At 46.3% G+C, this 24919-nt stretch overlaps 1 protein-coding gene across 42 annotated transcripts in view; it reads left to right on the top strand.

Moving 5' to 3' along the window:
- LOC121600004 (dystonin) overlaps positions 1 to 24919 on the top strand; it is a 198590-nt gene that overhangs the window by 58246 nt on the left and 115425 nt on the right. For 22 of the 42 annotated variants that reach the window (XM_041928196.1, XM_041928212.1, XM_041928207.1 and 19 more), the window contains exon 1: positions 23265 to 23378. The exons of 13 other annotated variants lie outside the window; for them this stretch is intronic. The gene's annotated coding sequence lies outside the window, so the exon portion shown is untranslated. Of the gene's footprint in view, positions 1 to 3683; positions 3703 to 23264; positions 23379 to 24919 lie in introns of those variants that run through there. 7 more of the 42 variants (XM_041928230.1, XM_041928244.1, XM_041928245.1 and 4 more) reach the window with 2 other exon arrangements.

Genomic DNA, 24919 nt, shown 5'->3' with positions numbered 1-24919 from the left:
GGATGACGTTTTTAGTTACGCTCACTTTCTTCGGATATGTGGTGTAGCGTCCTATTAATAGTGGTGGCGGCGAAGGCACACGTTAGCGTGAGTTCCGTTTTATTTCCGTTCCGTGGTGTGGTGTGTGCAGCCGTCCCAGGTATGTGCAACGGGTTGGCGTAGTAGGAACCTTCTTGAAACTCTGTGCCGTTTCGTTCCTATGTTCATTCAGCACAATGTTGCGTTAAATGTGCAGTGTACTCTCCCTGGGGTGTTCGAGATCTGAACGCTCTCGAAACGGAAGAGGATGTGAGAGCGTGTGTCTTAGTGTAGGGTATTACTCGTAATATTTATGGAGGTTTAAAAATTTGTCTAAGTATTGCATTTCAATTTAACGATCTCGAATTTTTTTAGATATTTCACTGTAAATTGGAGAAACGAATGTCATTTCAACTATCATTTTGATTCAAATCGTTCCACCTGTAATAGTACCTGAACCTGATACAATTTCACAGCGTTTTTGTAATTATGGTTGCGTATTAATTACCTGTCATTAAGCAATCGGACATTATGATTTCCCGCTGCAACAACATACAGCACAGCGCATTCCTGGCTGGGCGAGAAGAAGTCCCCATAAAAGTCACGGCGCATCCACGTCGTCGCTCACACATCAATCACAGACACCACCAGTCTCCCAAGAATGGTCACAGGGGGGTTCGGGTCCGGTTTTAGGGTGCCCTCGCCCTTCGACAACACATCGCCTCCCCTGGTTTCCCATTTGGTAATGGAATGCATCTTCTGGTATAACACAGTGTTGCTGCTGCTGCATCAACTAAAATGGAACGTTTCAGACAAGCAAGTATTGCACCACCTCCATCGCACTACCTTGAGCCGGCAGTTAGGCACTGGGACAGCCATCTCTCACTACCGTTCCGTTCCTTCCCATGATGTAGTTGTGAATGAATTCGGCTTGAAGCATGCTTTCCAGTTTTATCTCAACGTCACTACGCGTTCATGATGCAGTCCCAGGGATAGACGGTTTCCATTGAGCGCACAAAAAAATGTGTCAAACGGATGAACAACCTCGGACACGGACAGGCAGCGGAGCATCGATCATAGCGTCCCGCGTAGATAGATGCTTCCGTTCGATCTCTGGCGACCGTTTAGTGAAAAAACAAAAAAATGCTCACTTTCCTTCGATCATTATCGGGAAAAACTGGTTGGAATGCGCGAGGACAAGGGCATTTCTTTCCCTTTGGTTCTTCGCAATTTTTTGCCCTCCTCTCTCTCTTTAACGTATGCTGCAGATTCCGAACCCGCACCGCGATTAAAAGTGAAATGGTGGTGCAGTGAAAGTTTCTCGATCAATATTCGGTCATCCCGGGATCGTTTGTGCACCGTGGGAGGGAGAAGGTGAGCCGAGGAGATCGCTAAACAGCGATCGCGTTAGTTAGGTTCCGTTCCGTTCGGTAAAAGAAGGGACGGAGGATGGCGAGGAGGAGTGTGCATTAAGTGGGAATTATTTTCGCTAACCGTTTTGCTTCCCATCCTATTTGTTGCATGGTAGAGAAAGAAGCAAGAGGGGCGATTTATGATAGCATTATTCTCGGTGGGCGTGTGTGTTGTTGACCTCATCTCCTCCTCACATATGTATGTTATCAGCACCATTAGTCAAGTATGAAAGCATTGGAAAAGGAGGGTGTTTTTGTTTCTTTTTTACAGCAATCACAAAAAGATGAACTGAAGATGCTCATTATTTTATTGTTTGTGTATCATCAATGTCAAACTTACTTTCTGAATCAATTGTTACAAATGAATCAATGAATCAATCAATGAATCAATGTTACAAATTGATGGTTTTGAAGAACGATTATTTCTACAAGTTTGAGATTTGAACTGACGATCGTTTTGGCAGGAATCACGCGGTGATCTCTTACGGTCAAACGCACGGACGGCTAAAGTATCGATAATTTCTTACTTAAAACACAAATCGAGGAATAGACATTCTTATTTGAAGCTAATCGGTATTTGCTAACAAATCTACCATGGTCATGAGTAATGATTTAGTTGATTTGGACCACCTTTTTACATCTTATCAAGCATTCGTGCGAATACACACGCATACACACTAATCAAGCTGATTTACAGCCTATCACGTTGCTTGCGTTTTTTTTTGTTACTGTTTCGATTTTGTCAACCGTGTCAGCCGTCGCTAATAATACAGCCATTACTCATGTCTTTGGCGGTGGACTAGTCATGTAACCGCACACCCCGGAAGACTTCATGCCTATTATTTGCTGCTTTCTCTGTGACTGTTCTTTGTGACACAGCACTAGCCGGGTGTGTGTGTGTTATCAGAAATTAATTAGCACATGGTTCTTCGCACCGAGTGAACGCGTTTTCTTTGCATGTTTGCTGGGCGGATATTGTTGCTGAAATAGTTTCCATACGACAGGCGAATAGGGAAATGATGTGCAAAACGCTTCGGCACTGGTGGTAATTAACCTACCTAAGGCAGGATAGTTTCCTTTCGATATCTTGCAAGCCGATGGTGTGTAATATGTACTTTAGAACCTCCTTTCTTTTTCTTTGCGGATGCAAAACACACCCTCTCTTGCCCATTTTTCACCGAAGATGAGCGGCTACACAGTATGAAAGAAAATATGCGATACGTTCTTCCGGCATGCAAACCGCTCGTTTGTTACTCGTCACGCACGAACACACTCGGGGGGATGGTACCTTTTTTTCTGAAAAGCACCTTCTCCAATATCTGAATGCAAATGTTTTTTTTTGTTGTTGGTTGGGAGTAGCAAATTTTCACCCTTGCCTGCCTGCAACGATAATGATCGGGTTGGCAAGATTGGCAACTGGTCAACTTGTGGCTCGCTGCTGTGGACACACTAACCGCGGCGCCGGCTTCGCTGGTCGATAGACGTTTTCATGGTGTACACCGCTACCGTGTACAGCAGGTGTTGGTGTAAGTGAGCAGCCGCTTTTCACGCGCACCAAGATTGCGAGAGCGTGTTGTAGGTAGAGGTGATGATGCGTGCGTGCTAGTAGTGGTATGATACGCTTTGTTTGTTTATTTTATCAAAAATTTAATGCGCCAGGGAAGGGTTGGCTTAACTGTCATTAGAAGCGGGTATGCTGGATCATTTGGTCCAAGTAGATTAAGTTAATTATTTTCAGACATTTCAAATAGCGTTTTATATTGCTCTATACAATTGGATTCTGATTGGATAAATAATTTTAATGTAAAATATTGAATCAAACTAATCCAATTGGCTACTCAATTTTAATGGTTTGTTCTTGAAATTATTATTAGTATTAACATGAAAAATGTATTAGTAGTTTCAGAACACTTCTTTACTGATAGCTCCTACTCTTCCCGCTAACGTGTATTTGTACCGCGATCTGTGTGTATGCGTGTGTTTTCTGCCGGTTGGGGGGCCGCATTGCCGCGAGTGTATTCGCCCGCCGTATCGCGACTACTCTTTCTCTTATCCATCCAGCAAGCCCCCCCTCGCAGTGCGTGTAACTTTGAAGAGAGTTAGAGAGACCCCCAAGCCCCGCCAACAGAGTATGTGCCGGTGTGTGCGTGTGGGCAAGATTTCCCTGCTGGCAATGCTACAAGAGGGAAGGTTAGTCAGCCGCACTTACATGCACGGACTTTCAGTTTGCGTTTTAACGTGGGAGCATATTCCTTGCGCGGGCTCGCTCTGTGTACGTTTGCACGTTGATATTTGCACCTTTTTTATTGTTCTATTTTTTTTTCTATCGCAACAAAAAAAAAGAAATAGTTGGTGGGAAAGTTTGTTAGGAAAGATTAGTTCAATTTCATCTACTGCTGCTGCAACTATGTATCTTTCTTCTCCGGGCTTAACACGTGTCTGCATAAGTGTGTGAGAGTGGTTTCTTTTACTCTCTCGTGTGTGTGGTTTAGTACACGTACGACATTCGCGAACTTTGTGCGCCGCTGTGTCCCTGCCCCGGCGGCATTCGTTCACTATTGATTAATAATTATACGGCTTTCCGACACACCGTTGACTCAGCACAGCCCAGCAGTAGTGATTGTTGCCAATTTTGGCACGAAGTTGTGGGCAGAGAGCAACGGTTTTCAAATATTGCGGTTGTGACGAGTGGTGTTAGTGACGTTTGAGTTCGAAGAAATAATCAATTGGAAAATAAGCTAAATAACAAGAGTGTATATTTGATTCGTAGATGCAATAACAAACACAATCAATCTGACATTAGAAGGAAAAACAAGTGCACAAAACGAAGCCAACCTGCACTGGTCTTGCCTTTCTCGTGCGTTTCTCTAACCCGGTCTCCAGTTTGTGCATTACTTTTACTCCACTGTAATGCACTTTGCCGTGGCCCGGTGTCTGTCACATGGCTGTGCGGAATGTGTCACGTTGCGGTTGGTGTCGGCACAAGTGTACTACTATCACCTCACTGTCTCCTCGTCGATATATGTGTACGTCCAAGTCCAATCGTCCATCGGTTGTGTGATGTGTGATCTCATTAGCTTGCCTTTTTGGCTTCCCGATGATGGTGTGGCGGTTGAGAGCAGATCGTGTGAAGTTTCCAAAAATATCATTCAACATTAGAGAGTGCCTGGTGTGGACTGTGGGAGATGTAGTGCATGTAGTGACGAATGGGTCAGTGACGTTTCTGGAGCATTGTTTTATTTACTTTTCGATAGTTTTTGTGTTCTTTTCTTCGTCTCTCTCTCTCTCTCTCTCTAGACACGATCTCGTGGCCTTTCTCTTCTTTACTTCTGTATTCTGGTTTGTTTTTACTTGTATCCTGTCAACGATCGTTAGATTCTGTGCCCTAGAGTGTGATGGTTGTGTCTGGCGATGGTTTTCCTCTTCTCGGTTTACGTTCTCTTCTGCGTACCACACCATCACGTGTACTTTGATTCTTTATTCTATTCTCGTATTTTTGTACACGATGTGTGATGTGCTTGATGCTACTGCTGGCCTCTCGGTTAGGCGAGATGTGTGTACGAGACGTTATTCTCTTGGTGGAGAAAAATTTGCATAATTTTTTACCGCGTGGTGATTAGTTCGTGGTGTGAGCGCGAGCGGATTTTTGTGAGCGAAGGGAGCACACTGTGTGAGCAAACGAAGAAGCTGAAGCGGAGTCGTCTTCTCACCGTTAAATATGTGTACGTGCGCAAACTGTGACCGCGCAAGACAGTTTTATTATCGCGCACAGTTTCACGTTGCGCTGGTGTGCGTTTTGTTTATTTCCACCGGTTTGAAATAAAAAAAGGCCCGTTAGAAGAGAAGGAAAAAGGCAACAACAAAGAAGAGGGATTGGGAGATTGCGTTCCATTGCGTCACCGTTCGAAATTGTCACCACTGGTGTAAAGGTTCGGATTGGTGCGATGTCGCAAGGGCATCCAAGCTTATAAGGATTATAGAACGGTTGCAGCCGGACGTTGGACCCTAAATTGTGTTGTGGTGCCAAGACCACGGCGCCAAGAAGAAGAGTTTGGCGCTGCACTTTGCATCACCGGGGAGTGATGGCAGTGTGAGTTGGCATGTTGATGCATCTAATTTTACCTCTCTACATCCCTCGGTAACTCTGACGATAACTGACTCAACAGGCAATTTGGTGTGCTCTCTCTCTCGCTGTTGCTCTCCTTCTCTGGGTTTCTAATGGAACAGAGAGAAGCGTTTCATGCTTGGCTATTCTCGTTCGATTGCATTCTCGTTCGGTAGCTTTGTTTTCCTGGAATTATGCTCAGCACTGACACGCAAACACGTTGTTCGCCTGTCTGTTTTTTTTATTTCTTCTCCAGCGCATCAAGGCGAACGCGCGAGCAAGAGCGATTCGGTGATGCATTGTGCATTTGCGTTTTGTGGTTATGTTAAACTCTCGGGGAATCCTTCCTCTTTGTTGTTCGAAACGGTGCCGCCGCCGCCGTTTGGTGCATTATTTATGTTCTGTTCGAACGATTCTGTTGTGGTTTTCCTTTTCGATCCAGTCTTTGGCCCTGGCTAGAATGTGTAACTGAAAGAGCATTGGAGTTAGGTCTTGAACGGCAAGTCTCGCCTTACGCTTGGGGTGTTTGCGTGACTAGAAGTAATATGGTTCGACTACTCGAATATGAAGCTGGCTGTTTAGATCAATCGCCAGCACTACGAGCGTATACAAGCATATTTCAATTGAGTCGATAGAATGGCTATGAGAATTTATAATCGTATTCGAATAGAGTGTTTTATAATGTTTGAAATACGGAAACCTATGGTCTGCATCAAATAGGCTTTTAGATCTTCGAAAAGATAAAGCATACTTTATTAAGTTTGTAACTATTATTGATTGTGGTCAAAAGTAGAATTCAACTTCATTAAATATTGATTCAAATTAAATGATTTGAATCAACCGAATAAACAATTATAGAAAGGTTTACGATAATGTGGGTACATAAGAAAATCATAAATCAAGTTTTAGGTTAAGCATATATTGCAGTTTTAACGACATGGTTAATGGATGGTATTTTGGTCTCGTGGCAAGGTTGCTAGTCTTTCACAATAGAGGTCATGCGATCAATTCTTATATAGATCCGGTCCTCTTCTAAAGCATGTTCTGAATTTCCTTACGTCAAGGATTTTAAAAAAGAAATACTATGTGGACATTTTCATGATGTGGCTAAATTATTATACAAAAGTAGAGAAAAAATGTACATCACTCCTTTTTATAGCAATTTGAAACAAATAAATTGAGGAGAAAATCATCTGGATATGAATGATATTTGAAGTCATTGGAGTGCATTGTATCGCGTACAGTATGTGAGTATCAGGCTTTTTATATTCGGATTCCATAAAATATTACATACAAAACATGATCAAGTGGTTATGAAAATATTTTGAATGCAAAAACAGGATACACCGTCGCGTCTAAACCTTCTTTCAGCTATTCTAGAAGCAATGTCATATCAACAATATGTCGCTTCCAAACAGACATTAGACGAGAATATGCACCCATCACGACAAACAGGAGAGGTTTTCTCGCTGTTGTTGCCACAACTTTCTTTATCTTATCGTTGGGCAATTACACTTTTAGCGCTTTGTTTTAATTATACGCGATAGAGCGGGTTGTAAGCAATGCTTTTGCGGTGCGCGGGCACTAATGATGACCAACAACAATTACGGCGACGACGGTGGTCTGTCCGGGTACACGGAGTTGCGCGTGCACATCGGTGTGTGGCGCGCGCGATGCCGTACTATCAATTAGCGAAGGCGACTTGTTTTATGATGACCTTTGCGAGCGGATTTCCGAACCGTTTATTAAGCGATCAAGGGATCATTAAGCGATATGATTTGTGAATGTAGTACCGGAGTTTTGTGGAGCCTTATAAGTGAGCCGTAAATTTCACCCGGCTGATGAGGAGCGTCTATCAGCGCAACCTTACGCACTGCTCATCGATTATTTTAAGACGTGCTGAGATGGCGCGCTCGTCGATAGGACCGATTGGCTGGGATCTGTCAATCTTCTAGAGGCCGTCAAGCACACACTCGATTCCGCTTCGTTCGATCGTGTAGTGTTAAAGCAAACAGTGACATCAGCGGGCGCGCGCGCTTTGGTGCTGACCTGTGTTGACGCGCTGTGAGGATCAATCGTCGCGAAAATCGGACGCGTCGTCTCAATGTCGCCGAGGCAACCGCTCAATGTGGCAACCGTTTCGAATCGCTGCAGTAGGAACGCGGCTCATCATCTGGAGTGGATCACTTCGAAGCTGTGTTGAAAGCTGTTTGATGTCTGGTGATCCATGATCGCCGAGATATGCAAGATCGCAAAAAGCAGCCACAAGAATCCGATGACGCTGTTTCTGATGAATTCCGACTCACATTGCTGAACCACGGTGTGTAACACGATTATCTTGCTGTGCGCGGTGGAGTAGTGAGATCTCGTGTTGTGCAAACAATTAACACATTTCTGAAACGCTCCTTTGCATTTCCTCCCGACGACCGTGTGAGTATGTGTAGCGTTTTCGGGGGCAAGTTAATGGTAGCTTTGGCACTGGATAGTTTGAGCACTTGAAAGATTTAACGTAAAGTTTGTTTTCGAGATGATGCAGTCGTCTCCAGCTGGCTTGTTGACACCTCTCCGAAGCGCGCACAGCAGTTGCTCAGAGAGTACACAAAAATATTTACCATTGCCCCAATGAACGCCCTCCGGCGTACTCTCCTACGCATTCCTTGCACAAGGCAGGCAGGCAAGTATAATACCGCAATTTTGCAACCATAGATGGCGCCTAGGTTTCGATCACGATCAGAAATAGCTAATGATCTGTGGCATCGGGAGCACACACAACACCTCCGCAAAAGAACTGAGACTGAGCTCCCTCCTGTCGTCGAATACCTCTCCGCCATACAAGGTTCTCGTTCGAGTAGTGGTGGCTGAGCTCTTCAACGAATGCCGTTGAAGAGGCGTTATCTTTGACACGTGTTCAATCGCAGCGTTGTGTTGTGTTGCAGAGACCGGGATAGAGAAGCGGCTAGCATCGTGGCGATCGACATCTAACTGCCTCCCTCCACGCCGCTACCTTACTAGTCTATCACGGCATACTGTCTCTCCTACGCGTGCATGTGCGTGAACCATAACCATCGACTCAGAAAGTGCTGCCTGTTGTGTTGCGCTAGCAAATCACTGACACAGCCGTAGACATTAGTCGGCTTGTGAAATGATACAAACATCTTGCGTAGGCTCCCCGAACGGCTGGGAGGCCAGTTGGGGCCTAGACCTCGCGCTCTACAAGGCGAGGTCTAGAATCTCGCAGTACCTTGAGATTGGGTCCACTCCACCCAACCGACACTAGGAACTCATATGATTTTGTCGTCCGGTGTATAGCGAACACCACCTACGGATGCTGATCTCATTGTACGACTGGGTCAGTCAGGAAATTGTGGAACCTTGCCGTATTGCAAGGTAAGAAGTTGTGTGGTGTCCAACCCCGGAGGTTGGACCTTAAATTGGAGAGGCGTGGTATCATGCCCGAACCAAGCGCACCAACAACCTTTCCCAGAAGAGAAGCGTACCTTTGCTGATGCGTTGCTGTTGTGTTAAGTGTTTTGTCCAGGAGGGGAGAGCACAGCAGAGTGGATCAATTGTGCCGAACGCTGTGTGGTCTTATCTTTGGCCAGAGCAGTAATCGATTTAAGGGTAAAATACGATTAAACCATCCCACTCTTGCTTGATTGGATCACCTCATCAATTACCTCGGGCGGGGTATATACTACTAGCGGTACAGGCGGCGCAGGGTTTGTAGTTTTTTTGTCTTGTGTGCGCAAAACCGCCACCGAACCGAGAACCAATCAATCAGCTGCTGCTAGACGCAGCGAATGGGCATTTCGGTTTAATTCAATTAATGGCAGGAAGGCCAGAGGGTGGAAATAAAGCAGCACAAAAGTGCCTACACATAACAGCCCACTCCGTTGTTATGGGTGGTCCAGGAGTGTAATGTTCGTTGGCTCCTTGTAAGGGGAACGCGCGGCCACCATTATCAGAGCTTGTCTTTTCGGGGTTTGCCGGAGAGATGTAATTATTATTGTACCGAGCGATGACTGCAAAGATCGATCGATCTGGGAAGCTCGAAATCCATCGGAGTTTGCACGAATGATGATGACGGAGGAGAGCACGGGAAACGACGGAGTACACTGTAGCAATAATTCCGGAGTATGGGAGTAACGTTGGGCATTGTCGTCACTGTCGATGAGATGATGTCGTTTGTTTGGATCCCACCACCATACGGTTGATCGCTAACCCTGGCGGCAAGCTCTCGTGAGTGGTATTTTATTTCTAGCCCTCGGGAATTTCAGGAAAAAGACACACACACACACATACACACATAGACAGTTCAGTGAAAGAGACAGTTGAGTGTGGTGATATGCGAGAACGAGGGGATTATTTATAGGAGTCCCTGCCCAGATCTCGGGTTGCAGTGTGGACGCGTCTCTGGGTGTTATGTGCAACCGGCGGGGGCTCTCTCACCCTCATACCTATGGTCTGCAAAGCCCTACTGAGCCCCCTCATATATAGGTGCTATAATTATAGGGACCTCCCCGACACACTGCCCTTTACGCTGCCCTCGGTGTAAGCTCGAAAAAACAAACCCGTTGAGTGCGTTTCCTGTGTGGACGGCGGGGCGACGTGTGTCTATCGAGCAAAAGGGTGGTTATTTCTTTCGAAAGGTGCGGAGATTGATTAATGCGATGCGATCCAACCGCGCGCGGTTGGGTTCGCTTGGGTTAGGGGCGCAGTGTTGATGTTGTTTTTTCGAGCCAGAGAGCGAGAGATGAAGAGCAATGGGAAGTTGAACGTATCATTTGGGGGTTGCGCGCCAAGTTGCGCTCTGCAAGGCGAGGTATTTACATTTCCAGGGCGCTAGATGCTGCTTTTTGCACTGTGATGGCGGCGACGGCGGCACGATGCATGTCAGGTAATGTCTAACCAGTGTGTGCAAATATGTGTGGTACACTGCTGACACACCACCATCAGCAAAGCGGAGGAGGTGGCGCTGCCCGCAGTAGTTTGAAGTGTAGTAATGTGAGACAGACGGAGCGAAAAGAGTGTTGGGCTTAGTCACTGCGCGTGTCAAGTCAAAGGCACGGTGATATGATCGATGGAGTCATAGGAAAGATCCGCCAGACGGCGACGGTTTTTCCGAGCCGCCCTGAGTCCTCCGACCGCCGATCATGTAGGTGGAGTTTAGGCTTAGCAACTAAATCCGGGGGCCCCAAAGTGTGTGTCTAGTCATTCGCATGGTTAATACGCCTACCGCGAAAGGGAAAGGTAATTTTGAGTCTGGTTTGGCTGGTTGGATTTGGTTAAGATGTTTTGCCGTTTTTGCTGCGGTCGTTGATGGAGGAATGTTTGCCGTTTCGCGCAACCAGGGGGTTGTAGTAAATGCACATGAATTTAGGGTGTTTTGTGTCGTGGAATAAATTAACTCCATTCTCTGTGGAAGGTTCATTTTTGCAAGTTTCCCTTGCAACGACCAGAGTCCAACAGAAAATGTACTCTGCCTCCTTCCAATCGTTGTTTGATTTCCTTCCAACGGATTGCCACTAGCGCTGGCTACTTCTTGTGGGAGTAAAAGTGAAACAACAAACCCCACTTGCTTGATCTTTCCCGGACTGAGCATGCCTTATCTTGAACAAACACTCACAAAATCCCCGTCACTGTGTTTCGTACAGTCCGATTGATTTATGCTAATCTGTTTTCGTGGGAGAAAGTTTCATTGGGGCGTTATTTTTTTTGTTGTTTTACGTTTGTTATCGTAACTGTGCCCTGTCTGTGCTCGTTTCGTCCACGTACCAATAGCTCTGCAAGTCGTCACACCCGGGACTGAGTGTGTGTATTGCATTACATCACCGGGTGCGCGCCGTATGTGTTAGTTTTTACAACGCCTTTCGATTGCTGCCGAGAGGGAGAGAGGTCACTTTTTTATGGCAACTAATCTTGTGTTACATCGTAAACACAGTGCACAAACTACAAAGTCCACGGGCTGAAACTTACATGTGCTCGGGGATTTGCATTAGTCGATATATAGCGCGTCCCACTTATACCTAAACAGATACCATGATAAGATACTGAAAAGCAATGAAAAGTGTAAAGATCTATTCATTATGCAGTCAATTGACTGTTAGACAGAGTGGTTTTCATCTCACGTGAGTCCGGAAGTGCATGTCCCACCAACACTCCTCTGTGCGCACAACACACATCCAGTGCATGCCCAGCTGGTTCAAAAGCTCTCCCCGCCTTTTGACACGTTGACATCGAGAAATATTTCACCAATCTTTACGATCATCGAAAGGCGAAGATGGCTTGACGTTGGTTTCAATGTAACTTTCGGATAGCTTTTAGCGCGTGCTCTTGTGGTGGTTGAGGTTGTTTGGTTGAGGTAGTACTGGTGCCCGTTACTGATCATGCAATAGCCCATTGGGGAATGTTGTGATCGTAAAATGTTTAACGGGCGATTTCGTTTTGTTGATTATTACATCGAGATACGGTGGACAATGCGGGGGCTTTGTGTGTTTTTAAAAGCGCTGATATCATTGCATTAGCAGCTCCCCCATCGTTTAAAGTCAATTTTGAGGATCGAGGAAGTGCAGGTTATGCAGGTTGCTGAAACGACAATAAAGGCTGATATATTTATCGGAACATCGTCATTGCAATCTCTGTTGCATGAAGTTTAGTTGGAGGAGTACTAAAATCAATTAAAAAACATGTTCAAAAACAGAAAACAAAACAAAAACCCGCAAGCAAATGTTGGGTTCTCCACGATCAGCCAAAGACGCCTTACTGCGACAGTACAGACAGATCATATCTTCACCATCCTGGGAAGCCACCGGGAGTGACATCATTTCTTTCTTGGGCGAATGATTTAACGAGCGAAACTGAAGAAGTGGTAAAACTGTGGTGCGCATATTTTTTTACACTCGCGCCGCCCGATGGCCATATTCGGGTAGATCTTTCATGGTTTTCGTGGGAGTGTAGCGTTTCAGTTTCGGCGCGCTTGGTCCCTGGAAGAATATCCCGGTTGGCCGATCGCGCACAGGTTCTCGTGTGTGCTGATTCTTTGCCCACTTCCGAATGTGGTGGCGTTGTGATGATGGTGGGCGCCAACAACTTCCCCGCGTATACCCGATTGGATGTGCCAAAAGAATGTTTCCAAGTTTTCAAGCGGTTATGGACTCTGCCGGGGTAGAAGTGGCCTCAGCAGTTGTATTTTACGGCAACACGGACAAACGATCACAATCTGTTGCTGTGTTCTATGTTTGGGGATGCTAATTACTCCACATTAGTAGTGATTTCCGTAGAAACGGTGGGCGTTTGCAGGTCTCCACCGCCGTCTCAGAAGTTAGTCGGAGGCGCTGATCCTCTTTTCTGATAGTGTTGTATACAATTTTATAGTTATTGCTCTGCTGACGCCTATCGATGGTTGGGGAGTCTAGCTGTAGGGTCCCAACTAGAACATGTCGAGCGAGCGCTCGCGCGCCTACGTAGAAGTTGACTAGATCATATACATATACCACCCTCCACCACTTTGTCACGTTGAAGGTGCGGCGGCGCGTGGCGTAGGTCGAGGATGATTAACGACGAAGTGTCGATGGTCGGAGCCGATGGCGTCATCGTTTCCATCGAGGGTGGCTATCGCGTCGATGGCAAAAAGGCTGGAAGCCGCGTCTAGCAGCACCTGTTGCAGAAATTGACCCTGAATGGGTCGGTGCCGGGGTTGAGTGTACTTGAAGGTATTCCAAGAGCAGGGAAAGATTGCAAATCTCGTTTTTACTCAAACGATGTAGTGATTCTGGTGTATAGAGCACAGGTAAATGGTTCCAAAAGCTCATGCTGCGAGAGAGAGAGAAAGAGAGAGAACACACACACCAGACGTAGAGAGGGAGTTGGAGAATAACGTTTCACTGTGAATGCATTCCATTGTGTCAATTGCAATGTCAGGCATCAGGAGTTCCAGGGAGCGGCTCCCGATTCTGTCCGGTTTTTCGACCAAAAACCTGGGACGGATGCTGATGTCAGAGATACTGGACACTATGACGTCAGGTTGTCGAGATGGGTTATATTTATGGATGAATCGTTTGGAGCAGTTCTTTTTTATGGGTTTCTAGCGGGAAATTTGAATTGGTGGCTCGAGCCTGTTGGAAACCTGATTTCTCGTGAAGAGGATAATGTCAACTGCGCGTTGATCTTTGGAACTTTGAGTGCTTGGAGAACTACGCGCATATCTAGATGATCCTCTGATGACTTTGAAAGATCGGACCTAAGCTTTTAAGCATCTCAAGATAAGGAAGTTTGGGTTGTCTGCTATCTTGAGGATAGGACTTCCTAATTCTCGTACAGATTAATGTCTTTTTAACGATCCTATACGGTGCGTCCTCCAAATCTGAACTGCAGACATTGGAGCTTCACGTTACGTGAACTCTTGTGGGGTTGTCGGTATACAGCTTTGTTTGTGTTTGAATGGGTGACCGCGGAACGCAAAAAAAAAAACAAAAAATGACCGTTTAGTTTGCTTTAAACGCTCGTGCTCTTGTGATTTTGCACATGCCAACATCAGACGGCGGTGGATCTCATTTGTTCCCTTCCAACCCCGTACAAAACCATCACAGGCGTCCGGGCAAAGCTGACTGTCAAGTGTAAGTGTTTTAGGATGTGCATTTTTTGTTTCCACTCCACTGCTGATACAGTCGCAATGTGCCAAAGCATCGGCGTGTCGAGTACAAGCGCGCAAGTTAGTAGAGTGAAAAATGCAATGCAAACAAAGATGATCATCATCACCGTTATCTGTTTTTTCCTTCGCGCACCAAGATTACGTGAGAGCAGGTGAATGTGCGCTGCCGGCGCGCATCGTTTCACATTGCATTTGCAGCGGTCGGGATGGGTGAATTCTGTGTTTTGGCGTTCGCGAACGACGAAAGTGTGAAAGTTTGGTGCCGTAGCCGGTGTGAAATTGGACTGTGTGGAGGTAACAGCGGGAATAAATCTATAAAACTGAATGGAAGTCACGGGGAAGTGAGTCGTACGTTGGACAAGGGGAGAGTGTGGCCTTTAATCACCAAAATGTGGGGTAATAACTCTACCTGGGCCATTTCGCTGTGAGCGTAAAGTGGAATGTAAAGATATAGAATTTCATGCTTTAAATGTAGTTAACAGTTTCATTCGCCAAAACTCAGTTCCTACACTACTGCGGCAAGACATTCACGGGTGTTTTTGTAGGTGTTGTGTGTGTTTAAAAAGCTTTTAAGCTTTTCTCCTTCTTAAACTGGATCAGAAGATATCCTGAGAATTGAGATATCCTGAGGCACAACCGTTCACCAGGAGGTCCATATGAATGGTGGGAGTGCTCTTATTTGTTTGGATGACTTGAATGTTTCCCCGTGGTGTGCAGCAGCACACATCTGTTTTGCCTTTTTTATGCAAAGCGCTTTGCAAAGAATAGCGTTGGTCGAAACCTACGCAAATGTTTCAAATCTCCCCGATATATTTTCAGCTGTCCAAAGTTGGTACACCCCGTTGCGGTGGGGTGGGCCATGCCAAATGTCCCATTCATTCAGGGCGTGCATGTGTGTACCTTCCCCATCGCGCACACACCGTATCGGAAGTGGATCGGTTGGCAGGACAAAAAATGGACCCCAAAAGGCAAAACAGGCCTTCCTCTCCCTGTCCGACGAAATTAAAGCACAATTCATAAAACGCCACTCACGCACAATTCTTCCTCCGCTCGGGGAAGGGCATGTTTGACTGCGGCGACACAAACACCTGTGCATGGTGCGCAGGTTTGGTGTGGTGTTACGCTGAGCACGAAGAATGACTATGGTGGCTAATTTTAGCATCAAAGCGTATGGGGGCGCAATAGGAAAAGAAGGAAAAAAACAGAGCGACCAGTACTCTTTTTTTTGTGTGTCCAGCGCAAAGTGATCGGTTTGGGTTTTATGTCCACAAGCAAGAAGAGCAAACAATAAGTTTTGCTTTTGCTGGTCGACTATTACTCTTCAGGAGCAAAGAGTGTCAAGTGCCTATGGGGAGAAGTAACGGTTTCGAATGAGTTTGTACCGAACATCGAGGGTGGATTGAGTGTTCCTACTTTTTTGTAGGAGTTGGTGGTTTTTGTAAGAGTATACTACTCCCAAGAATACAATTCTTCCTGTACACTGTCTATTTCCTTGTTTCATTTTTGACGTTGTCTGTGAAATCCACACGCGCGCGTTTACTGTTTGACGTGTGCGACTGTACGATTGACGTTGTAATCGAATCTCGCCGTCGCAAACATAAAGAGCTCTTAAGATTTTAACGGGCGTTTCTGCGCCACAAGAGAACAGGTTGCCTATGTCCTTTCCAAGTCAGGATTTATTGGTGTCCGGAACCGGGGGACGAATGGCAAGAGACCATTTTTGGAGCACCCCCGAGCCAAACCGAGAACTGCAGCAGGATTCGATTTATGTGGAGCTAAACGAACAAGCGCTCCGAAATTAAATGTGTGTTGGGATTGTTTTTGTTCGTTTGTTACCTACCGAAAGGAAAAGGGTAATCAATTAGTTGTTGAATCAGCAGCCCGTCCGGTGGCAGAGAATTGCAGCGAACTGCAGCGCCTCGGGACACGGAAATGAAGCCACGTGCTTAATTTTAATCGTCTCTAATCAATCACAGGATTTTTAACCCGTATCGTGGCTCTCCTTTTTTTGTTAGCGTGGGCTTTGAGGACTTTTGGGTTGTCTCAAAAGCGAGTGAGTGTGCCACTGTTACCAATTAATGTTGCAAAACAAAATCTGCTAATGTCAATGCCGCTACCTCTATGTGCCTGGTTGGCTGGGCGCGCAAAAGGTCACTTCGGTTTTCGGGGGTGCGAATTGTGCTTTAGCTCCGGATGACATCTACGGCGTTCTTTTAATCTTTATTTCTTCCTAGGGTCGTAAAATCGTGCTTAATGCGAGAGAGATGGGGTTTGGTTTCGGTGTGACGTACTTAGATGTTGCTTCCGCCGTTGTCGTTCGCCTTGAGTCACGTTGGTTAATGTGTGCCTATTTGTACAATTAGTCACCAAAGGCGACCAAGGAAGAAGCCGGGCGGTGGTCGGTAACGCGTGCAAAGTGCCTGTGTGTTGCCCCCGTAGGGTGCTTGAAATCGGTTTCACATCCGAGAGGTGTCTAATTAATCGAAGGTGATCGAGAGAAGAAGGCTAAAAAAAGGTGTATGCGCCATCGCCAACGTAAAATTGCAAACACAGCCACTCTCTCAGATGTATCCCACTCACTGCATACGAGCAAGCAGATACAACCTAATGAGAGTCGTCTCAGTTGAGTCCCGCAAGCGAACGCGCACTCACTCACTGCCCCCAAAACACACAGAAGGTCAAGCAGGGACCACCACCTTAACCTTACTTTCTCTCCGCTTGGGAAAGGTTTTAATGGCATGGTTTTTGTTTTTTTGCACAAGCTTTCAAACTTTTTATTGAGAGTGTTTCGTTTTTGTTTGGATTACCTTTCTACTTCCATCATTCAGTTGATTTTGAGCGGGTTCCGCCTAAGTCAAACGACGTTTTAGTGCGCGCCACGTCGGTCAAGGTTTTCGTGGCGTGACTGTGACTGGAAACGGTCGTCTTCGCGTCGTCGTGATCCATCACTTTCCTAATTTGCATCATTTTTATGTTCCGCCCCGGGCTTGCGGGCGTCCAAATTTTGACTGTGTATCGTGTATGGCTGTGGCGCGCTCGATGACAAAACTCCACACACCGGGTGCTGTGCTGTCTCGCGCTGCAGGTTTGGGCGAGAGACATTGGCGCGACACCCACACTCGCGCCGGAAGTGTTGTTGGTTAACCGGAATCGGGTATTATCGTGGGAGCTTTCTTGGGTTGGAGAAGTATCACGCGACGGCTGCAGCAGGGAGAACGAGCGAGTATGTCCTTTGAGCGAGACGTTGAAGGCTGCGAGTGTCTCGAGTGTGTAGGCGTAAAATTATGTCACCTACATTCGAGCGCACCAGAACCTCGCAGCCGTCGGGTCTTTTTTGTCTCCTCTCCCTGTACTGCTGCTGCTGCTCTGCGATGTGAGATGATGACGATGAAGGCGAAAAATGTGCTTTTCGCACCCACTGGAGAGCACACGCACGTAGAATATTGGCAAGGTGCTCCTAATCGTGGGATTTAAATTAGATTCCTTTTTTGTTGATGCTGCCGTTGTTTGTCAAGGAAATATGTGTTTTGCTTGTAGCTGTGGTGCACCACCAATCATATACCGCGCGACCTACGATCAGGGCAATAAATGGATAAAAGTAAAACACAACTCTGCTTCATGCTTTTGCCATGCCATGTGGTGAAATCGACCTTTAATAGTAATTCCCCTCTAGGATAAGCATTCGCTTGCGTCAAGATTGAAGATAAATTTTGCAAAATAACTCAATCAAAAGACTTAAGCGACGAACCCCTTATTTTGCCGGTTCGTCGCTTCTATCCGTTTGCAGTAATTTTATGTTTTTTTTCTCTCTCCTTTTAATCATTCTTGAAAAATAGAACCATATGTTGTTTGTTCGTGTATACACTCTGCTCATGTGTGCATTAAAAAAGATAATTCGTATGTGGAGGACCCTAACTCCCCAATAAACCGTAACCATTGAACTGATTTGAATAAATTTCGATAAGCACGCAAAAGGAGTGGTTCTGCGGAGGATGGGACACACAGATATGGAATGCAACAATCAACCATATCCGAGCATTTATGAGACAGCTTAGAATGGGTTTGTTTTTCGCTTGTTCGAATCTACCCGTAAGCATGTTTTCTGGAACAAGTTTTTCCCATATATCTACCCATTTGAATGGTGCGGATAAAGTGGTCCGATCACAAGTCTTTGTAGCTTTAGTGGTGCACCAGCTGTTCCGCTGGTGGTGGGTCGCAATTTGTTTTGCATATATTAACCTTTTGTTGGTGGGAGCTCAGTGGAACTACTACCGTGTCTTCGGATTAATGCTTGATTGGGGGATTCAGGTTTTCACGGTTAAGTTTTGGTAGCTCGAAATGATGTACTGCTGAGAATCGTTTTGCGAAACACATTAATACGTTATTATTCAAAATTCTTCCGTCGTCGGCGCACAATCTAACCAAACTGGACCTTTTGTGGGGGGAATGTGGTAGGAGCCGTTAATAGCGGTCGTTAAATTTTTGAATGCCAAAAATGGATGAACTCATCGTCGCAGAGCTTTGCCAGAGGAACACACAGCACAATCGGGGGCCGTGTTGATTGGTATTGGACAGTTTAATATGAAACAGAGCGGAGGATAGTATGGAGTGTGTAATATTTTTCTTTGCTAGAAGTAGGCACAGATTTTCCATCTCCTTGGCAGCAATGTTCGTGTGCTGAATTATTTACGATTGTGTACCCCGATTATGGATTTGTCGAAGTTGTGAAATGACACAACTGGTTGCAACTTTCGATTGCTGTCCAACTCTGTGCGTGGTTGCTGGTGTTTGGTGGAGCTTTGTTTCTTCATCACAGGCAGTACAAAAACCGGCACGCAGGGTGACGACGTACGGCGAAACAGCGCGCAGAGGGCCAGTAAGACTTTGCGACGATCTCCTACGCAAAAAACCTCTTCGCCGTCCCATTTACATCCAGCATCACTTACAATTTAATGGCCGACTAGAAGCGAGCGATCGATCTCTCGAATTCGAAGGCGGGAAGGAACGGGAAATCCAACGCCGAAAGAAAAAGAAGCGATACTCGCTTTCAATTGGCTGCGAGGTTAAGGCGCCTGGCGCAAAGAACTCGCCGCCAACGGGGAGGTGACGCGAGATCTCCAGGGTCCTCACCTCCCACGCGCGCATCTCTTGCAAGCCAGGAAAGTTGCATTTGGTTGGGAACAAGAGCGGAATTAGCCTCGACCTGGATCGAGCCGGAGGCAGTGTTGGGCGGTTTCTTTTCTCTTTGTTTTCACCATCTACAGTAGCCACCACCAGAAGGACTCGCTCGGGCAGGGGGGCAGTGTTACAGCTGGGAAGATTTATTCGGGCTCCAAAAATGAAACATTGGAACACTGGCTGTGTCTCTCGTAGGTGCGCTGTATATCTAGTGCATACAACGTGTCCCAATCGGGGGGAAGGGAACCGTGTCTGGTGGCTGTAGCCGGTGACAGACTGTTGCCCCCCCCGTAGACGTCAGACCATCACCATTCCAGACAACAACGACCCGGCAGCAAGCTTCTTGTTAGCGTGAACCTCAAGACAATGCACAAACAAATGCAATCCCGGGGCGCGCGTGATCCATCATCCGATTGACAGCCGGTTGGGGACGCTGATTGTGTGCAAGGGGGATGATGATGTACCTTTCGGAAGGTACTCGATTGCTGCCAGAGTGGGGTGAATTCAGCTTTGGAATGAGGGCTCCTCGGTCCCGAAAGGCCTCCTCGGTCTCAAGATCCATCACAACAATAGCGCTAAGCCCTCGCAGAGAGCAATGCGAGTGTGCATCCTCTTATCTCTGCGGACGCGGTGCTAGGAGTATGCCGTGGCGTTGTTGCACACCACCCCTTGGGCCTGAGAAGGCTCTCGTGCTGTGGGTGAAGAGATCTCCGCAGTGCGCGCGCGTAGGTGTTTGGCACTTTCAATTGCACCGCGTGCCGCCCCGGTGAAAGTAGAGCTCGATTTTCATTGTTTAGCCACCGTGAAGACATTCCGCTGCAAGATGTGTGTGTGTGTTGCTGCCTTCCTCTTGATCAAGATGGCTTTCCGTTACCGGACAGATTCGCGGTTCCGGCGGGTCGTATATGTGCACTCGACGTGGAGGTGTGGCGCACGACTCACACCCACCACAGGCTAGCTAAAACAATTCTTCGGCACGAGGCTCGTACTCCCCGTAAACATTTGTTTTCATCTCGGTTTCGAAATCTTTGCGGCGGGGAAGTATGGGGCGGCCTCTCGCATGCACCGAGGGAGGTGTTTAATCTATTTCGATTGCTTTCCATCCCCGTAGAAGGTGGTGGAGTGTTCAAAACAAATATCTCCCATTTAAATGCGACCGGTGTAGGGGAGGGTGGTGATGGATGATGGTGGATTCAGTCGAGCTACTGCCGATTACGCAATTGGCGATAGATCCAATCTTTTGGCGAGAGTCCGAGAGTTTGGGGGAGAAGGTGTATTGCGTCGTTCACTGCCGTATTATCCGGTCCAGTTTACAAAGCAAATGGCGCACGGTGTACAGCATGATATTGCAGGGCAGAGAAAAGAGAAAACGATTTTGTTGTGTGTGTGGCCAAGCAGCAGTGGCCGTTGGTGGATGCCGGATTTGATGCGATTCTTCGTTACAGCGCTAAATAATGGTCCGTGAAACGGTCAAGATGGTTTAGTTTAAACATCGATTGATTTTGAATAAGTATTGAAAATGATACCTCTCTGTTTTCCCTGTTTTGTGGACAGCAGCCGCTGAATTTGATGTACGAAATCTTATGACGGATGAATTATCATTTTTTGACATGAAATGCTGAAGATTTAGGTGAGATTTGAACTCACGGTCTTTTGTGCTTCAGCCCGAGCGTGTAGAGCGACGCCATTGTCTTGCTTAAGCATGAGTACTGTTAAAAGACAATAAAATCTTAGCTAGGAGTTACAAACTCTGAAGTGTGAGATATCCTCAAAATTTACTTCAAATTGCAACTTATTTACCCTTTTTTTAAATGTGATCTACACACGATTCCTTGACACAAAACACTCTGTTTTAAGCCTCAATTAGGTCAATGAATGGAAAAGATTGGACGTTGTAAAATTCAACCAACCCGGTGTCCCCGAGGCACTCCCACTCATCGTGCAATTTGCATGTGCGACGCATGACGTCAGACGGTTTATTTTACGCTCTTTACCCCATCGATGGATAGAGTTGGTCCCACTGAACCTCACTGGGAAACCTGTTCTCGATCACTTACTCCTCGATCGTTGCCAGCGGAGACAATGTGTTCCGTAGGTGTGCAGAGATTTGGCTGTTTCATTGCTTAATTTGGTAGGGCAAGAATCCTTCGCTTGTGAATCCACTCTGCAAGTATTCCCTTTCAAGGTAAAGGTTTCTCGCGATGCTGTCCACAAAAAAGAGCGGTGTGTCATATCCGCTCTTAACTACTGCCCCAAACCGTGCGGACCAGTGTGACGACGCGTCACACGAAAGCATCCGAAAGCCGTCGACTCATCGTTTTATGATGGTGTGATTCCGTGCTGCTGCATCAGGTTTTTTCTCGTACGCTCTTTTCAACCCTTCCGGAACCGGATTCGTGATGCAAAGCGGGTTGAGGCTTCCGCTACGAATATCGTGTGTGTCATACGGATACATGCGTGTGTGCGGTGATTTCATCCTGCGGGGACCGGTTCAACGCTGAAATTGGCACGGTCGGTATGCGAATTGAACCAAGCCAAGCGGCTCTCGGCGGTTCTGAGCGCTGACAAATCATTAGGGGACCAGCGTCGGTGCAATCGTATCTCCTTTGCATCAGAGGTGTTATGTTTGAATTCCTTGAGATAGGGGAAGTATTGCATGCATGTTGGCATTGGCATGGAAAGATTGGAATGAGCAATCTGAACTAGCAGAACTCGGTGGTAAGGGGTTCTTTCCTGTTCCCATCTCCAAACATCGAACATTCCTGTTGTGGTGTTGGGAAATATTTATGTCTGGTAGGAAGATAAAATTCTTGCGTCAAATTACGGATGAGATCATTGGGAGGGTTCTGTTGACATCTAAGCGTTTTATGCTTGGAATTGGTATTGTTTATTCCAATCTTTTTCCAGTCTTTGGTCTTATCATCTTCATAGGACTGTGTAGATAAATAAGGATGAAGATAGGAGTTCGCGATGAAGAAGATGTAAGTTGGTGGCTGAATGTTGTTATTTTAGAGAAGTAAGAGCGTCTTTAGGTCAGATCCAATATAATTCAAGATGTAGTTTCGCATGAAGTTCATTTTACATTCTATTGGACGTTTAGACATTCACGATTGATGTCTAAACTATAAATACTACAGACATTGGAGCTTTAGGAATAGCATCTCCAGGCTCAAGAAACTGTAGGTGTTATCGAAGGCTTAAAACTGTAAAAAAATTAGCTTCTCTTGAAGATTGTAACTACGCTCCAAGTAACAGTCCGTGGGCCCCAGCACAGATACCTTTTCATCTGCCTGATCTTCTCCCCTAGCTGCTAGAAAGCAAAACCCGTCCAGCAGCAAGGCGAGAGCGGATATTCGAGCAAGACATTCCACCGGAGAACGAGATTTTGGAGAACGAAAATTTGTAAGCCGCGAGAGAAACTGCGGAATCAGCAGGATAAAGTCGCCCGCGCAACTTCCACTCACACACATAGGCGTCGGCGGCTCACTAACACCATCAGTGTCGGATACGCTTTATGTGTCAGGTGCGCATCGGTGACGTTTTAATGTTTGAATAGAGAGAGAGAGAGAGCGAGAAAGGCAAAGAGAGGAAAATTATAAGAAACATTGAAAAAGAACCTGCCTGCAGTACTCGTGGGGAACGTGAACCATAGAGCGCGAGAGAGAGAGATCAGAAAAGAAACATTATCCCCTTTCTTCCAAGTATGCTTCGATGACTGCATGTGTATATGTGTGCGCTTTTATGCTTACGCGGGGGCGCGATATCTTACAAGAGCGCGTGAGAGAGAGAGAGAGCAGTTTACAGAGAGGGTGTGTGTGTGTGTACGATCGCGCGGAAGAGAGCGAAGCAGCGCGATGTTGTGGAACGCGCGTTCACTTTGCGACGTCCGGAACTGCTCGACTCTCAGTACTTAGCTGAAATTCGTTGCGTACGGTTGTTCGACAACGCGCCGCTACGAAAAAAAGCGAACGAAGTGAAAAAAAACTGTCCTCAACATCTTTTCCTCTTGCAAAAAGTAGGCAGTGTTTGTGTTTGTTTCTTTACCTTTTCCTCTCTTCCAACTGTGTGTGCACTGATGTTCGTCGTTCGTACGTTGACGTCGTCGTCGTCGTCGTCGTCGCGTCTTTCCAGTTTGGTTGATGGGTTTTCTTGTCTAAATTTCCGTGCTTACTGAATGTGTCCGTGCGCCCGCTGTTGTGATTTTCTCCAGCGTGTGTGAAATGCGTATGTTTGTGTGTGCGTCTTAAAAGGTTTTGTGAATGGAAATGTGAGTGACGACTTCGCTGTGTTCTGTGTGAAGATCGTTGATCCGCAAGATCGTTGGAAAGGCTTCGGAAAGCTTTCCCCGCAGTGAGACCAATTCCAAGATGCCATTCTTTACATAGATGTTTGTGTGTGTGTATATATGTGTGTTCGCTGAAGAGGGTTAGTGTGTGACACGAAGCAGACGGAAATGTTTGAGAGCCAAAGGAAGATACATTTATCAATGAACAGAGTTTGGAGTTAGTTTGGAGCACAGAGGTGCATCAGACACCTTAGCTAACTTGATGTACAAGTCATTTTTGTACAAGTATTCTGTTTTGATTTTGATATGGATAGAATGCTGTAAACATTTCAACTCCTGTAAGACCTGGAAGAATCCAGAGACTTCTGGATACTCTGGAAGAAAAGAAAGCAACAAACGGTTTAGGCTCTGAAGCAAAACACCCGTGGAGTTGGTACGTGGTGACGTCGTTTTTGTTCCTTCTCTCCCGCTAACGCTAACTGAGCGATAGCGGGTTTCGATTGTTGTTGTCCGTGGGGTACTTCTCCTGGGCAGGCCAGCCGTGGCCGTTTGCGGGGTTTCCTTCCGAAACCCACTGACTGCCAATGCACGATACACGTACACACGCGGTGCGCGCGGTGTTCGTGCGATAGCGACGCGTTTCTTCTCTGATATGAACCCAAACCCAAACGGGCAATGAAGAGGAGGTCTATAAACGAAGCAAGCAGGCAACACTGCACAGCAGTAGAAATGAGACAGGGTGGCATTATTTCTCAAGTGCTTTCAGCCGTTTTTTGGGCCGCTCCGCGCTGCGAGATGACGCGCCTTTTACATCCGACCGTGGAAGGTTCCGAAATAAATGAGGGCTTTAAATTCTGGTTTCTTTCTTCCAATCCTTTAGGGCATCGTTTTACCGGAGACAAGAGAGTGTTGGAGCGGTGAAACTGACTGTGGGAAATGATGAGAAAAAATCATAAAGAAATTGTTCCGTTGTATTGCTTAATTTGCTCCCCGTGTGCCATAAACACAGAAATTCCAATGTCTTCCTTTGTTGCTTAGAACTCTGGACATGACCGAGTCGTCTGGCTTTGATTTACATATCCAAACAATGGCTACAAATGGTGGTCTTAAGAATAAATTCTTCATTCTGAAAGGTAGAAGAGCACGAAAAAAGTGTAGGAAATCAAAGACATTATACACCGTAACCTGCTCCATTAATTCGCTAATGGTTTTCAGTTTATTGGTACCGATTACACAAGTAATCAGCGGTGTGTTATGCCTTTAAAAATCAT

This window comes from Anopheles merus, chromosome 3L (genome assembly GCF_017562075.2).
Source record: "Anopheles merus strain MAF chromosome 3L, AmerM5.1, whole genome shotgun sequence".
Classification (NCBI taxonomy): Eukaryota; Metazoa; Arthropoda; class Insecta; order Diptera; family Culicidae; genus Anopheles; species Anopheles merus.
Note: the sequence above shows the minus strand (reverse complement) of the source record. Positions and strands in the feature narration are given on the sequence as shown.